The sequence below is a fragment of the Rhinatrema bivittatum genome, chromosome 1 (genome assembly GCF_901001135.1).
Source record: "Rhinatrema bivittatum chromosome 1, aRhiBiv1.1, whole genome shotgun sequence".
Classification (NCBI taxonomy): Eukaryota; Metazoa; Chordata; class Amphibia; order Gymnophiona; family Rhinatrematidae; genus Rhinatrema; species Rhinatrema bivittatum.
In genome coordinates, this window is record NC_042615.1 from 210,230,240 (window position 1) to 210,246,512 (window position 16,273).

The following is a 16,273-nucleotide window of genomic DNA, read 5'->3' on the forward strand; positions in this document are numbered from 1 at the left end:
GATCTAAAAAATACAGAACAGCCAACCAAGTCCCAGGGAAAAAAACATAACTAATAAAGTTGCAAGAGGAAAAAAAAAAGGGGGTTCCCCTAGGGCAGGTTCCACAAAAGCGGAGAGCTAGAGCCTTACAGAAACCACTCTGGACTTGTGAAAAAAGATATAAAGAGACAGAATTCAGAAGAAAAGAGTTGAGAATAAGGAGAGGAAATGACAACACTTAGACCTCGTTATCCCCAGATTTTTCCACAAGAGAAATCACCTGACGTAACAGCTGAGGAATAAAGGACAGCATAACCAGAGGAAGAAAGGACACGAGAAGGAGATCCCATTCGGATTTCCCCTCAAGGAATCAGGACAGTCTGGTTAGCCACAGGAACGAAGCTCTCTAAAGGTAGGACTTTGCAAAGGAAAGGGGACCCCTCCACTAGGATTCCCATAGTACAGCCGCTGGGAGAATAAGTGCATTTAAAAATCACCATGGGCTCTACCCAGAGGTTTGTAATAAGGACTCCTATCTACACAGAAAGAGCCCTGTAACTACAGTCAGATGTGCACTCATCAGTTTTGACAAATGGACTTTATTTACCCTTATTATTCACTAAACTTTATATTAACATCCAGACCTGGTCCAGTAAGTTCTTACAGCCTCTCACCCCATGAGAAGCATTTAAAATACAGTACACACACTGGCAACCTCTTTTCATCGTTTGGGACATAAGTGAAAGTTTCCCCCAGGGATTAAGAGTCAGCATGGGAGCAAATGATTAGCCAGAGCAGCCCCAGAAGATCTAAATAAGATTGTGTGCCCTTGGGACTTAATACACCCCACTAAGGGTTTCATCATGAACATCAAATGCCTCAGCCACGAGATCTAACCAATCACACCACTACATGCATGTAAGGGCACTGAATGCAAGCATCTTGAGATGTCGAATCTAACTAAAACTGAAGAGTGAGAATATGGTGGAAGAGATAGGGGCACATGGCAATCTTCAGGAGGTGTTACAAAGGCAGAGACAACATCTGAACTGGTCTTGGGCCTGCCAACTTCCAGGAACCTCATCTTTCGAGACTGGGGACATGTAATGGAAAAAAGGACTTGTTTTGAAACCCCACTGAATTACATTGGAAAGGATGGTCTTGGGCTGGGGTGGGTGTTTGCACAACTGAATATAAAATGGTCTTTTTTATTATTATTATTATTATTATTATTATTAAAAAGTTAGAATGTGCCTCTAAATGCAGAAAAGTTGACCATTCTGTGGCACCAACTATATCCAAATATTTTAGAAGATTTTTAATGTATGCAATATTTAAATATGTGCTCTCTAGACTGCAGGAAAATCTTTATATTGAGTTTAAAATTTTCAGCATTTTCACAGGGAGATATCCCCAAACTTTCTGTGAGCTGTAACATTGCTTCATTGTTTATTGAATACTAGCCCTGTGATTTTTTATTTATTATTTTTAGCAATTCTGTTTTATCTGCTATATAGGAGCACTCTGCAAACCTCTCCTTTATTATATATACATGTGTAAAAATGAATATTTCAAACCTTACCTATGAAAAATTTATCTATGTGGTGATTTAACTGCTAATAAATTTAGTTACTGTTAATGATATGCCAAATAATTCCTGGACTCATCTAGGTATGAAACATACCAGAAATTTCTCAGACTCTCTCAGAACATCTCGAACTGTAGAGTGTCTGGAGGAAACACAAATAATGCCTAAGACCACAACCTTCTACTTTTGCTACCCTTCCTTTCAAATCTATTATCTTCCTCTTGCACCCTTCTCCTCTGCTGCAGTGCTTCCTCCCCCCAAAATATAAAAGAAAATCCTGGCACTAGGTGTGATGAATGAAAGGAACTATACAGATTCCTATTATAGTGGGACTTTGGATGCTCAAGGATGAAAGCTGCAATGTAAATTTGATCAGAAGGTCATTTGTGTGACATCATATTTCAGGTGGGATGGAAAAAAAAAGCCATACACAGATCGTATTTTCAAGTCTATGTGCATTAATTTCCAAAGAAAATCTACCTATACAAAAGATACAAAAGCAGGTGCAAATGCCTGTGGGGAATTTGTTCCCACAGCAATTTTCAAATTTATACAGTCTGATGCTTGGTGCGAAGCTCGGGAATAAAAACTCCCCGCTACCTTTGTCCCGGTGCGGACAGTTTGAAAATTGTTTCCTGACTGCCTGACAACACTGTCCAGATGAAAGGTGAAATCATCCTTAAATCCAAATCTGCCCAAGGCCTCAAAAGCAGTAACAAGGTGGCCAACTCCCGTGCTCAAGAGCCACAAACAGGCCAGGTTTTCAGGATATCCACAATGAATATGCTTGAAATAGATTTGCATACAAATCTCTCATATGCATATTCATTGTGAATTGCCTGAAAGCCAGACCCTTTTTTTTTTTTTAAAGCTCTCGAAGGCTGGAGTTTACCACCACCTGCAGTAACATATATGCTCCTAAAAATCTTAGTGCAAACCACAACTCAGAAGTACAGAGAGAAGGATCATCAGCAGAGACACCCAAAAGATTGATTGCCAGATCCATTCCTTGAGCTTTCCAAAATCAGTCTGGCTTTTAGAATATCCACAATGAACATTCATAAGATAGATCTGCATACTGGGTTATTTTGCTGATTTTGGTTTCTTTGATAGCTAGACCAGGCTGGGGGTCTGAAGAACAGGACCTGTAAACCATTGCCCAAGGAAATGTGGACTGGGGAAATGGACCCTGGCATATTCTATCAGGGTCCTGCCAGCACCAATCTGAATGCACAGATGCAGAAAGTGAGACAGCGCATCCTGAATAGTAGAAAAAAAAAAACATTTCTAATATAGGAAAAACACTCCTCTAATAAAGGAAGAAAACATATTTCACTGGAATGTGTTTTTAACACTGCTGCATCTTGCTGAGCTCTCAAGAGTAAAAAATATATCCTGTAGAAGACAGAAGTAATTGGAGTTTACAACATAACTGCTGAGCAGCTGGAAATGGCCTACTGAGCCATATTTCTCCCAATTTCCCCAAGCTATTAGATTTATTAATAAAAGGTATGTTATTTAGAAATGTATTGTGCCTATGCAACTCGTATTGAAAAATCACTGTATCTGTTTACATTGTCCAATGACATTACACTAGCATCTCTAGATAAAAATATAAGAAAAAGAAGCATGACTGTGTTGAGAACAGTCAGATGCATGGGCAACTGACAAAGGATGCACCATTATCTATGAATGTCCAAGGTATGTTGATCTATAAGGTCAGAGCTATGGTGTCAGCACACTGTCTTAGAAAGCAGGCGGGCTCGGAGCAACCAGGTGAGTACGATTCTAGGCTGGAGTCCAGGCAGCCAATTACAGGGACAGGAATCGCATCCCAGCACTCTGGATGCATCAACAAGAAACACAGGAGAGGCTAAGGTACTGCTCCTCCCTTCCACCAGCTCCAGGAGTGTCGTGAGCTGCTGGTTAAATGCCCTGGTTCTGAGTCTCTGGGGCCACTGGTTCAAACCCAGCTGGGCCCACCCATCAGCAAGTGGATTCCTTTACTTCAGCAAAGCACCTTTCAGAGATCTATAAATACTGCTCTTAGGAAAGTTTGGGGGATTTAAATCCTTTACATGAATGGAAAGGAATAAGAGCTACACACAACCCTGTTGCATTTTCACCTATTAGCAGAGGTCAGCAACCACCAGCACGCAAGAGGGTTTCAGTGGCAACCTGCCTGATGTCTCCCTCCCTCCTTCCTACATTTCGGTAAATTATAATCAAACATCATCCACTCAAGTTATTTTCTATTTACAAAGAGGCTAAGCTCCAAATTAACGTTGTATAATTAGAATTATCCAAGCTGCAATAAACTAGCAGACATCTGAGAATAAAATTCAATCATAGCTTGTTTCAGCTAGTAACACAATTAGTATTGACTTTGAGACATATGTGGTCCACTTTTAGGCAGGATTCACCTAGAGAAGCCAAGCTGGTAAATAGTGCAATTGGGTTGACTTGTTCCCAGCTTGATCCATGCCCATTTTCTCTATCGTAGAGGGTTTGAAGAATATGTTTTTGATGTGATAAGGACAATTGTGAATACATCCTTAGCAATGGGATATTTGCCTAAGCAATTGAAATTAGCAACAGTTAGATCCAAAAAAGATGTAAACCTACCTCTGGGGGAGCTTTCAAATTATTGACCAGTGTCAAATCTTCCTTCCTTAGCTATGATTTTGAAAAAGATCTGTGCTGTCACAACTGAACGAGTTTCTGGAGGAGAATGCTGTACTAGACAATCAGCAAATTGGCTTTAGAAAGGCCTACAGCACAGAGATGTTACTGTCATCATTAGACTTGCATTCCAAGGAGTCTGGCATTCTGGTGCAATGGGACATCTCGGCAGCTTTTGATGCTATTAGTCATGAGCAACTGATTTCTCAGTCGTGCCAGACAGGTGATAGCGGAGTGGTGCTGTCTTGGTTCTTATCTTTCCTGCAGAACAGAAGACAGCGGATACACTTGAGAACTTCCCTCTCTACGTGGAGAACTCTAGCATCAAGAGTGCTGTAAGATTCAGTGCTGTTTAATATTTATATATACCCATTAGGGAACATTTTAGTCACTGGGAATAATGTATTTTATTTACACTGGCATCATCCAGCTGTATAGCCCCTGGGATAAAGATGGCACTTTTAACTGTGTTTTTTCAAGAACATTTTAGGAATATCAAGAGCTGGTTGATGAACAATGGGTTGTCTTTAAATATTAAAAAAAAAAGTCTAATCTGCTATGGCTAGTAAAAAAAACAAACAAAAAACACACCACACAAGGAATAGTATGATAACTGACTTATGACAGAGCCTCATTCTATCAGAAGTAAGAAATTTGAGAATTATTTTGCATTCTACGTGTCTCTAAACCCAATTAGCTTTTTATAAGTTCAAAATTGCTGAAACCACTAAAATTCCTACTTCCAATTGATTTGTTTAGATCTGCTTTACAGGCTGTAGTTCTTGGTTATGTAGATTACTGTAAGATCCTCTATGTTGGGCTTACCAAGAAGCTTCTTTGCTTGTTGCAGTTAGTTTATTTATTTTATTTAAAATTTTTCTTTACCGTCGTTAAGCGGGTGCCATCACAACGATTCACAAAAAGGCACAAAAACTAAGTTGTATAAAGTGTTTAGAATTCTAACTCTTAAACAGGTGCCAAAAAATACTGTAACATAATATCATAATAAATACTATTTGGTGAGTGTTATAAGTCATGTCCAGTTTTTCTAACTCAGTTATAAGATTTGTGTTACTTAACTCTAGTTCTTTGTTGTATAAAATAAAAAGAAGAATTTAGAATGTAGGAGAGGAGACACTTTAAGAAGGAAGGAGTGGGTTTGTGTGGGGGAGTTTGCCTGACTGCAACTAACATTTCCCTGGGTTCTACTCTTGATTCTCTTTGTGGTATGCTTGCTTAAATAGCCATGTTTTTAAATTCTTTCTGAATGTTTTGATGTCTCTTTCCAATCTGATTTCTACTGGCATGGTGTTCCATATTATAGGTCCTGCTAGGGATAGGGCCCTGTCCCTTACTTGTGTTAATCTGGCCGTTTTGACTGACGGAATAGTTAGCAGTGCTTTGTTTGCTGACCTTAGATTTCTGTGGGGGGTATGTATGCGGAGGGCTGTGTTCAGCCATTCTGCTTTTTCGACGTGTATTAATTTATGAATGGTGCATAAAGTTTTGTATTGTATTCTTTGTTCAATGGGTAACCAGTGTAATTCTATTAAGGTTTCCGTGATATGGTCTCTTTTACTTTTCCCAGTTAAAATTCTTGCCGCTGTGTTTTGTAGAATCTGTAATGGTCTTATTGTGGTGTATGGCAGGCCCAGTAGGAGGGCATTACAATAGTCTGTACTGGAAAAGATTAAGGCTTGTAAAACTGAGTGGAAGTTGGTGGGCGTTAGTAGAGGTTTTAATCTTCTGAGAGTCATAAGTTTGGCGTATCCTTCTCTTACTTTTTGAGATATATGTTGTTTCATACTTAGTTCAGGGTCTATTATCACTCCCAGGTTTCTTACTTTCTCAACTAGATGTATTTTTTGGTTGTTGTTGAGTGTAATTGGTTTCTGAATGCTCGTTATGTTTTTACGTTCTAGGTGTAAGAATTCAGTTTTCTCTATATTGATCACTAGTTCCATTTGGTTTAGAAGTTGTTTTATTATATCTAGGTAAATGTTGGCTAAGTTTAATGTTTTTTCAATTGTGTCATCAATTGGGAGAATTAACTGAATATCATCGACGTAGATGTAGTGCAAAATTCCTAAACCTGCTAGTAGGTGACAAAGGTAGCATGTATATGTTGAACAATGTGGCGGATAGGGCAGATCCCTGTGGAACTCCTGTTTGAAGGTTTATTTTCTCTGACATTACTTCTTTGATTTGCACTTGGAAGTATCTGTTATTTAGGTATGATTTAAACCATTTGATTGTCAAGTTGCTTAATCCTATTTCTTCTAATCTGTTTATCAATATGTCATGGTTAACTGTGTCGAATGCCGCTGAAAGGTCAAGCTTACTAAAATGGTTGGTGATATGTATATTATACAGGAACTTCCGGTATATAAATCCTTTAAATAAATAAATAAATAAATAAATAAATAAATAAATAAATAAATAAAATGTACTGTTTACCACTGTCAAACCCTCTCATGATGTTGTCTGTTAGTGCAAGTAGTAGTGTTTCAGTGCTGAAGTTTTTGCGGAAGCCATGCTGTGATGGGTACAATATATTGGTGCTCTCTAAGTGTTCTGTTAATTGTTTTTGTATGACTTTTTCTATTAGTTTAACAATTAAGGGCAGGTTTGATACTGGTCTATAATTGCTCATGATTAGATGGTCGCTGTTTTATTTCGTTAGAATTGGTTTTACTATTGCTCCTTTTAGTGAGTCTGGCATGTTTCCTTCTTTTAGTGATAGGTTGATGATTTTTGTTAGAGTTGGAGAGACTACATTGGCTACTTTTTTCAAATCTGCGGTTGGGATTGTGTCTTGTGCATGTGGGGCTGGGTTTAGTTGTTTTTTTTAGCATTGATTCAACTTCAATTTCGGATATTTCATCAAATGCTTCCCATTGCTTAACATCTCTTTTTTGCATGTTGATTTTTTGTTTATTTATTCTAGGGATTTTTGCTTTTAGATTCGTGATTTTGTCATTAAAGAAGGTAGCTATTTCATTACAGTTGGTTATTGGTAGGTTCTGAGAATTGTCATTTTTGTCAGTTGTTAGATTTTTTACTATGGTGAACAGGGCTCGTGGATTATTTGAGAATTTCTCTCTTAGTGCTGTAATATTGTTTTTTAGCGTTGAGAATTACTTGTTTATAGTAGGCTAGCTGCTTTCTGTATTTAGTCAGGTTGTCTGTTTTATTATTTTTCCATTCCTTCTCCTGCTCCAACCCGATTGTTAAATGAGAATCGGGTGGGAGCATGCTTTAATAAATAAGTTGTAACGGTCTACTTCTGTGCGCATTCAATCCGCTGAAGCAAGGCTGCTATCCATTTCAGTGACTCGAGATTATAGTCTGACTTGAGCGAGAGCATTTTCTTACATTGGTCCCACTTTGAGGAACTCTTTGCCAGTAGAACTTAGAAGTGAAAGACAAAAGATTTTTAGAAAGTAAAAGTTATTTTTTATTTTTTTTTTAAAAGATGCTATTAAGTAATTGTAATTTTATATGACTGATTTTTGCAATCTAAATGGGAAAGGCCCAGATTGTCATGTATCTGATTTTATGTATGAATTATGAATGTATTTTGATGTTATCTACACTGAACAATAATTTGGAGGATGCAGAATATAAAAATTTAAATAATAAATGCCACTTCCTTTCTGGAGGTTATGTCACATAAGAACAGTATAAAATTGAGCCTTTACAAGAAACCCATACATAAATATTTTATCTAGTTTTCATCTGCAACCTTACAAAATATAATTACCCTCGTCTCAGATGTAAGAAAACTATGCAAACATTGAAGTGGGGGTATTGGCCAACAGTTTATATGCAGGGAATATAAACTGGAAGGAGATTGGGGAAGGCATGCATTTAAGATTTGAGAATTACCTCTTGATATGAGTGAGAAAAACAGGAACACCCCTATTCATTTCTACTTTAGAAACTGCATCTCAAAACATCCAGAAATCAACACTCAGACACTGGCTTGGTGTTACAGCTTGAAACTCTTATAACAGTCATGCTCCATGAACATCAGAATAATTGATGGATGCAAACTCTTCACATAAAGCAAACATAGAAATGAGATGGCAGAAAGACCTATCTAGTCTGCCCATCCATATCACTGTTCAACTTTACGATCCCTACCACTCCTTGAGATAGCCTCTGTGGTCTTGAATTCAGATATTGTCATCTCTATCACCTCATCCCCTGAATCCTTGTTTTACAGTCTCCTTTCCCTGGAAAGAGGCCCACCTCTTGTGCATGGAAACCTTAGAGGTATTTAAATGCCCTGTCATATCTCCCCATCCCATTTTTCCTCAAATGTATATGCTTAGATCTTTAAGTCTGTGTCCATACGCTTGCCAATGAAGACCACTGACCATTTTAGTAGCTACTCTCTGGACCGACTCCATCCTTTTTATATCCTTTTGAAAATGCAGTCTCCAGAACTGTACACAGTATTATAAATGAGGTCTCACTGGTCTGGCTTTTGTCATCTTATCCACCAGTTGGGCCACCTTAAGATCATCTGATACAATCACCCCACATATCTGGCTTTTCTTTTGTGCTTAGAATTTAAGCCCCATACTGTACTGCTCCCAAAGGACTTGATTTTCAAAAAAATATTTGCATGCTTGCAATTGGGTTTTACATCTGTAAATATGCTTACCTGCGTAAGTGAGCTTTTGAAAATGGCTACAATATGCCATTGAATTGTCAATAGGTTTTACCAGCAATAAATGCACTAAAGGGTAAATTTTAAATGCTGCACACCTGCATTCATGTGCATGCAGGTTCCAAGCACACACACATAGAAGCGATGATTTTATAACTTACACATGGTGACGTGCACACTATAAAATCCGATACCCATGCGCACGAGTCCTGACTAGCGTGCGCAAGGGGGGGGGGGGAATTTGTTAAGAAACAGACTAGGCCTTTCCCTAGTTCCCTCCCAATATACTACAATAAAGGAGCGAACTGGGATGGAACTTTCTAAGTCCTCTACCTACCCTACCTGCCTTTTCCCCTATCCTCCGTGACCCCTAAAACCCCTCTAATTTTTTTTTCGTTTCGTTACTTACCTGCTCTCTGGAGCAGCAGTAACTTGTGTAGGCTGGCTGGCAGGCAGCCAACATGTGCTTCACCGGGACAGTCAGCCCATGGCCCACCCGAGTCCCACCCAGACTCTGCCCCTGGCATGCCCCTTTTATCTCTCGCTGGTTTTCGGCACGTACCAGGAGATAATTGCATGGCCGTGAGTCTTCAAAAATGCCCACGGTGCACATGTAACTCAGCCACACACGTATCTCCCGGTTTTTGTGCATGCCAGTGATTTAAAAGTATCCCGTTAATGCGGGTAAATGGCTTTTAAAAATTGCCATGATAATATTTTATATTTACATGCACATCTCCTTCGAAAATTCACCTATTAGGTTTTTGCAGCCCAAATGCATGGCTGCATTTTTTTTTAATATTAAATCTTAGCTGCCAGACTAAACCATTCTTCAAGATTCACTAGTTCCTCCTCATTTACACACACCTTTCCTGGCCATCTACCCTGTTGCAAATTTTGGTATCATTCACAAAAAGTCAAAAAACTTTCCCAACAATTCTTCCATAATGTTGGGTACAAATATGTGAAAAGTACTGGTCCAAGGACCAACCCCTGCAGTACACCACTAGTAACACCCCTCTCCGCAGAGTGAACCCCATTTGCCATTACCCTTTGTTGCCTCCCACTCAACTAGTTTCTAACCCAGTCACATTAGGAACCACACCAAGGGTGCTCAGCTTATATTTACGTCCCCTATGCAGAACCGTGTCAAAGGCTTTACTGAAATCTAAATATACTACATCTAGCATGCTCCCCTGTTCCAACTTTCTCATTACCCAATCAAAGAAATTGATCAGATTCGTCTGATAAGATCTATTTTTGGTAAAGCCATCCTGCCTTGGATCTCGTAATCCACTGATTTCCAGAAACTGTACCATCCATTGTCTTAGCAACAGTTCTATTAATTTGCTCTTTACCGATGTCTGAGTAACCAGCCTGTAGTTCCCAGCCTCTTCCTTATTTCCACATAACATCCACCAGAACTGCTCCTGATTTCAAAGGTGGCTCAAGGCAATCTGTTGCCTGAGGTGAGGAAAGATGTTGCTCCCCCTCCAAGGCATTACACAGTTCAAATCAAAGAAAGGGCAAAGGGGTGGGGGATGTTGTGTATGGTACACTTTCTCAAGGCCAGTGCAAGGCTATTAGATGCCATAGGTGTATGGAAGATGCTGCAATCAGGATTTCAACTCTAGATAATAAAAACTCTACAGTCCAAAATAAAAGATATTGAAAAGACTGCTGTAGCATATGTGGAAATAAAAATCAAGGATCCTGAAAACCAATCCCCCTTCATTTTGTAGGCATCACAACTACAAAACTGACCTAGCTGCCTTGCTGGAAGCATGGTTGCTGCAAGAGATTGAAACCTGGATCTGCCGGGGAAGTTGGTGATTGAGAGAGCTCACGAGCCAAGTCAGCTGCACAAAGCAGGCTGAATATAGTTAGTGCAAAGTTCCCCAATTATGCTCATAAAGAACACATTCTGCAAGCCTACCAAAAACCCAAGGGGATTACATATCAAGGAAGCTGTGTTTCGATGTTCTAAGATTTTTCTTGCAATGCTGCATCCAAGTGCAAAGAGTTCTCTCAGGCATGCTCTGAATTAGTCCAGAAGAACATTAGATTTTCCTTACAGTACCTGGTCAGACAGAAGGTTTGAAATTGTAGCAAATTACAACAATTAGAAACCCTGGTGGGGGCTCCTTCTTTCCTGCAAATCTGGACTGTGACCACCTCTGAAACTGGATGAATCTCTCCAGGCCTGGTTTCTGCATAGAGGAGCATTTTGAAATTTGAAGAACTAGCACCTTCATATCTTAATTTTTCTTTTGATGGTGTAGTTTGAGAACCTGTTTTGACTTACCTACTTGGGTTGCTCAGGCGTTACCAATTATGCCTGCTGTTTTGCAGATGAAAATGATGAACTTTAGTCAACTTCAAAACAAAAATCCAACAATGTGATTAATATATGGTTTACTGATGTCAGGGGTGGCACTCAAACGCATTATGACTCTCAGGCTCTCTTTAGAGCCTGCTTTGGCTTATTGGGGTTATTTAACAGTGAGGAGGTATTTTGGGATTCTGCAGGGATGGAGAGAGGAAGGGATTGGGGAGGCCTGGTAGATAAGGGCATGCATGTGATAATATGCTGGTGAAATGTACTTAATTTTATTATAATTAGACATGAAGGCCTTTACTACTTGATGAGACCACAACTGCTGCTCACAGGGGGACAAAGCAGGTCTTCCAGATTAATTGATTGCACAACTTATTTCATATCTTTTTCAAATAGCTGACGAGTTAAGTGCATTTCATGGAATGTGACAGGGCTGGGTATGCAGATTAAACAGGAGTAGATACTTATACTGTAGTCTATTTGAAGATGACTAACATAGCATCTGTTCAAAACATCTGATGCAGAACATTGTAAATTAAAGAAAAATTGGGTTATGCAGGTATTTTTTTACCTCAGGAACAACTGAAAACTGAAGTAGCTGTTTTAGTGCATTAAAATGACTCCTTTGAAATGGCTAGAACTATGATTGGCCCTAAGGGACAGTTTATTTTTCTGGGGGAGTTAATGGGTAAGTTCATTATTTTAGCTTCAGCCTATGCTCCAAATAATTTTGACCATGGTCCTTCTCTACAATGATTTCACAAATTCTGTTATTGGGCAAGTACCCCACATTCTTTCTGGAGGTGATTTAAACTGCATTGTTGATCCAGAATGGGATAGACAACCTAGTGGGAAAACTACTACAATAAGTAATCAAAAGTGGACCAACTTCCTGAATAAGCATCTCAATTTAGTAGATGCTTGTTAAGCCCTTAATTCTTTTGTCAAAGATTTTGCTCATCAAACCAGGGCCCATGATACACATATCCATATAGACTACATATTGCAATCAGTTTGCTTCTTTAATACAAGCAGACAGTGATCTCTAATCTTTGGTAACAAGTGTACTAGTTTGTGCATGGGGTATGATAGGCCTGCATTATGGAGAATTATCATGAAGTAAGTCAGGAGGCAGACTACTTACTGGATAAGTGAATTTTATATGAAAGTACAAATGACCAACATAGGGACAATCTCCCATAAATTTATGGGGAGACTGCTAAGGCAGTCTGTTGTGGAGACATGATCATTTATGTGATTATCAAGTGTAAGACTGGAGAAGCAGTTGAAATTATATAAATGTGATTAGTGACTGCTTCCTCTAAACAGGAGTTAGAGAAAATTAAACAATCCCAGCAAGTGATAAATGACTTATTACATCAATGAGCTAGCCTGACCTTGTAATTCAAAAAGCACACATTCTACTTATATGGAAATAAATCTGGTAAACTGCTTGCTAATGTGGTAAAGAGTCAAACTGACCCAGGTTTATATCTTTATCCAGGATTCTAAGAATATATATAAGTCTGTACCTAAAGGTGTTTCCAAGGTCTTTGTAGACATCTTATTAGTGGAGGATGTAGATGCCAGGAGATGTTTTATGCAATTTCTCACTCTTCCACCTGTAAGTGTAGAGGACTTAGAAAGGTTAAATGCTCCCATTTCTAGTTTGGAAGCTGCAATGGCTAGTAAAGATTTTGCTGTCACTCAAGTCTCTGGTCCAGGTGGCTTAGATGCCTTTTTTTTTTTTTATAAATCTTTAGGGGATAAGCTGTTAATGGGTGCTTATCTAATAAGTTTGCCCTCTACAAGGGGAACCAGACAGGGATGCCTCTGTCCCCTCTGTTTATTCTGACTCTGAAATCTTTGGTCAGTAGATCAAAGCTAGGAGATTCTGTATTTGGAATTTCAATAGGGAGTTTGAATTGGGAAAACTTTATTCTTCGTGAATTCTACAAACAGTATATTGTTATCAAATGCAATAAATGCTCTACCTGTGGCACGGCAGATATTTTCAGAGTACAGTAGATTCTTAGAGTTCAAATTGAGCCTTGATAAAATGGAGGCATTAGATGTACTGGCAATTTACAAGCTAATTCGCCACATTTTCCATTAAAGTGGATAATGGAGAAGATTAAGTATCTTAGTATACAGATACATAAGAACCCCAAAATTTGTTATTCTCTTAATTAGACCCATTATCAGAGAGTTTAAAGCAAACTTGATAGTTGAAGTGATGCTGGAAGCAGTTTTCAAGGATTAATAGTTTTAGTGAAAACTTTAGCTCCTAAGCGCCTTTATATTTTACAGATGCTCCCACTGACCTTGTTTCTGAAATATATTTACATTTTAAATAGGATATTAAGCTAATTTTCTGGAGAGGAAAAAGAATGAGGATATCAGACATCAATATCTCCTGAGGAGGAGCAAGGTACTGGAGTTCCAAATCTTAAATTTTATAGCCTGGCATGCCACCTCTGTCTTGGGCAATTGGTTATGGGATCAAAGCAATTGTACAGATTTACAGCTTGATAAAGCTATTCATACCCCATTAAATATTAAGTTCGCAATTCATGCTAACAAAGAGGATCTGCCTGAGAGGATTAAGACTTCTACCCTGGTAAGATCTATGGGAAGAGCCCAGTGTTTTTAGATGTTCCATGTTATCTAGTTTACTATCTTATTTCTTTTCTTTTGCAAGTAACCCAAAATTCACAGTAAATATTCAAAAGACAGGCCAACCAATAAGAGAGGATAATGATGTATTTTATTGGTTTTATTCTTTTCATAATTGTAAGGAACACCTGGATTTTGAAAATAAACATTTGTATTCCAAGTGAAAGCTTTTGTCAGTAAAAGCTTACGAGATGAGGATCTTCCAATTGTATCCCCATTTTTTGTGCATTACTCAAATTTTATTCTTCTACCAAGAGCTCCCTTTCAAGTTTTATATAATTTTTATATCATTATGAAAACTATATGAATTTTAAAGTTTTGGCAGATGTGTGGCAGAAGGATATACATTCTAAGTTGGATGAAGAGAATTTGATGGGGTATCCAGCTCTGATACATACTAGGGGGAAAATATGTGATCAACCAAGAGTTGCAGATTTTTCATAGAGTCACTTACCCCTTTGCAAGCCCATAAAATGGGACTAATTACTTCCAGTAATTGTGTGAAATGTTGTGTATTAGGAGCCACTTTGATTCATTATTTATGGGAATGTCCATCGATTTGATGTTCTGGGAGAGCTTAATACAAGAATTGATTATCACGACTAATAAATCAATTCCTATAACATGTTCCTTTTGTCTTCTGGGCCACATGAAGGAGGGAGCATCCATGGGGAGATCGCATAAACAATTCCTAATGAAATCTTGTTTTATTGCTAAAAGATTTTATTAAAGGGTTACAAGCAGAACCTCCAACTTATTTGGCTAGAGGAATATTTTAACGTTATATAAACAATCTTATCATTATGAGGATAATTTTTAAAGCCATGCTTTACCCACAGAAAAGGGATTTTTTTTTTAATTACCTGCAGACAGACAGAGCAATATCACTATACCTGCAACTTTGCTTGCACTGAGAAGAGGCATTCCTTGGGGGCGGGACTGGGGAGAGCCTTGCACTTCTGCGCACAATTTTGAAGTGTGTGCAGGTAGTTTACCTAGGACAATTTTCAAAGTGAAAGTATGTGCATCCTTTCAATTGAAAATAGGGGCTCAAGGGGGGTCAGGGGGCAAGATGGCGGCGTAGCCAGATACGTATGCGTTGAGTTCCGTTTGTCTGCAAAGATTTCTTCACTATGCCTGCAAAAAGAAAAGGCAAACTCCGAATTTTTCCTTCAGATTCGGAAGTTATGGCCACTCAACGACTAATAACATCCTACGTACCTGGAAGGACCATCGAAGTGGGAGGTGAAGGCTCCGCTGTGGAGTTTGGTGAGGAAGCACTGGCTCTACCTGGAGAAGTCTCTCTCTCCCCCGGATCCGTGTAAGCGTGGCGCCGGCCCAGGGGTGTGGTCGAGGCCTCCGGACCAGCCCCCGGGACCGGAGGACGGAGCGGGGCTGCCGGCCGGTGCGCGCAAAGTTACGCCTGCTGCCTCGGAGGGAACTTTCCTTCACCCTCCCCCCACCTTCCCCTCCCTAACCCACCCCCCCCGGCCCTATCTAACCCCCCCCCCCCCCCACCTTTGTCGGCAAAGTTACGCCTGCTTTCAGCAGGCGTAACTTTGCGGGCACCGGCCGGCAGCCCCGCTCCGTCCTCCGGTCTGTATTTTTTAAAGATCTACCCCAAGAAGTTATAAATGCTACCACTGCATTTTTTTTCAGGTGTCTAAATGAAAATTTAATGTGAAGGCACTTTGTGTTCTTTGAGTCAGATCAGGGGACTTTTTTTTTTTAATTTTTTATTAAAGTGAAGTAGCTGAAAGTAGATCATTATTCTGTATTTCTTGTTGGACTCATAATATGACAGTTTTTCTAATAATACTGAGTTAGTTATGTACCCAGAGCACATTAACTAATATTTTCTTTTTAGCTTTGGGGCATAATGTGAGATTTCCTTTATGCATTTCTAGCTCTCTTATGATATAGTCTCCTGCTCTCTCTCTTTTTTTTTTTTTTTTACCTTTGAGGGTTTAATTACTGTTCGACTTTATAATTACTATATAACTTATAATTCCTTAATTGAGTGAAATGACCATCCTGGGATATATTCTTCTCAGAAAGACCAAGATAGATAAAATATGAAGGGAAGCTGTATGCATTAGGGACAGAATAGAAGCCATTGAGATACAAAGCAAACAAGGAGCAGCCGAGTTGCATTGCTCTGAAGAAAGCAAACAGGTCTAGTATCTAATATGCACATAAAATGGGTTAAGATAGATAAAAAAAAAAAAAAAAGTGCCACACTGGGTCTGGTCAGAGGTCCACGGAGCCCAGCATCATGTCTCAGACAGTAGCTAATTCAGGGCATTTAAAAAGTACACAACATATATTAATA

At 39.0% G+C, this 16,273-nt stretch overlaps 1 protein-coding gene across 14 annotated transcripts in view; it reads right to left on the bottom strand.

Moving 5' to 3' along the window:
- The window catches only part of JAKMIP1 (janus kinase and microtubule interacting protein 1), a 558,919-nt gene that overhangs the window by 395,141 nt on the left and 147,505 nt on the right, over nucleotides 1-16,273 (bottom strand). The window contains exon 4 of one of the 14 annotated variants that reach the window (XM_029591276.1): nucleotides 4,193-4,510. The exons of 12 other annotated variants lie outside the window; for them this stretch is intronic. The gene's annotated coding sequence lies outside the window, so the exon portion shown is untranslated. Of the gene's footprint in view, nucleotides 1-4,192; nucleotides 4,511-12,797; nucleotides 12,888-16,273 lie in introns of all 14 variants that reach the window. One more of the 14 variants, XM_029591283.1, reaches the window with a different exon arrangement.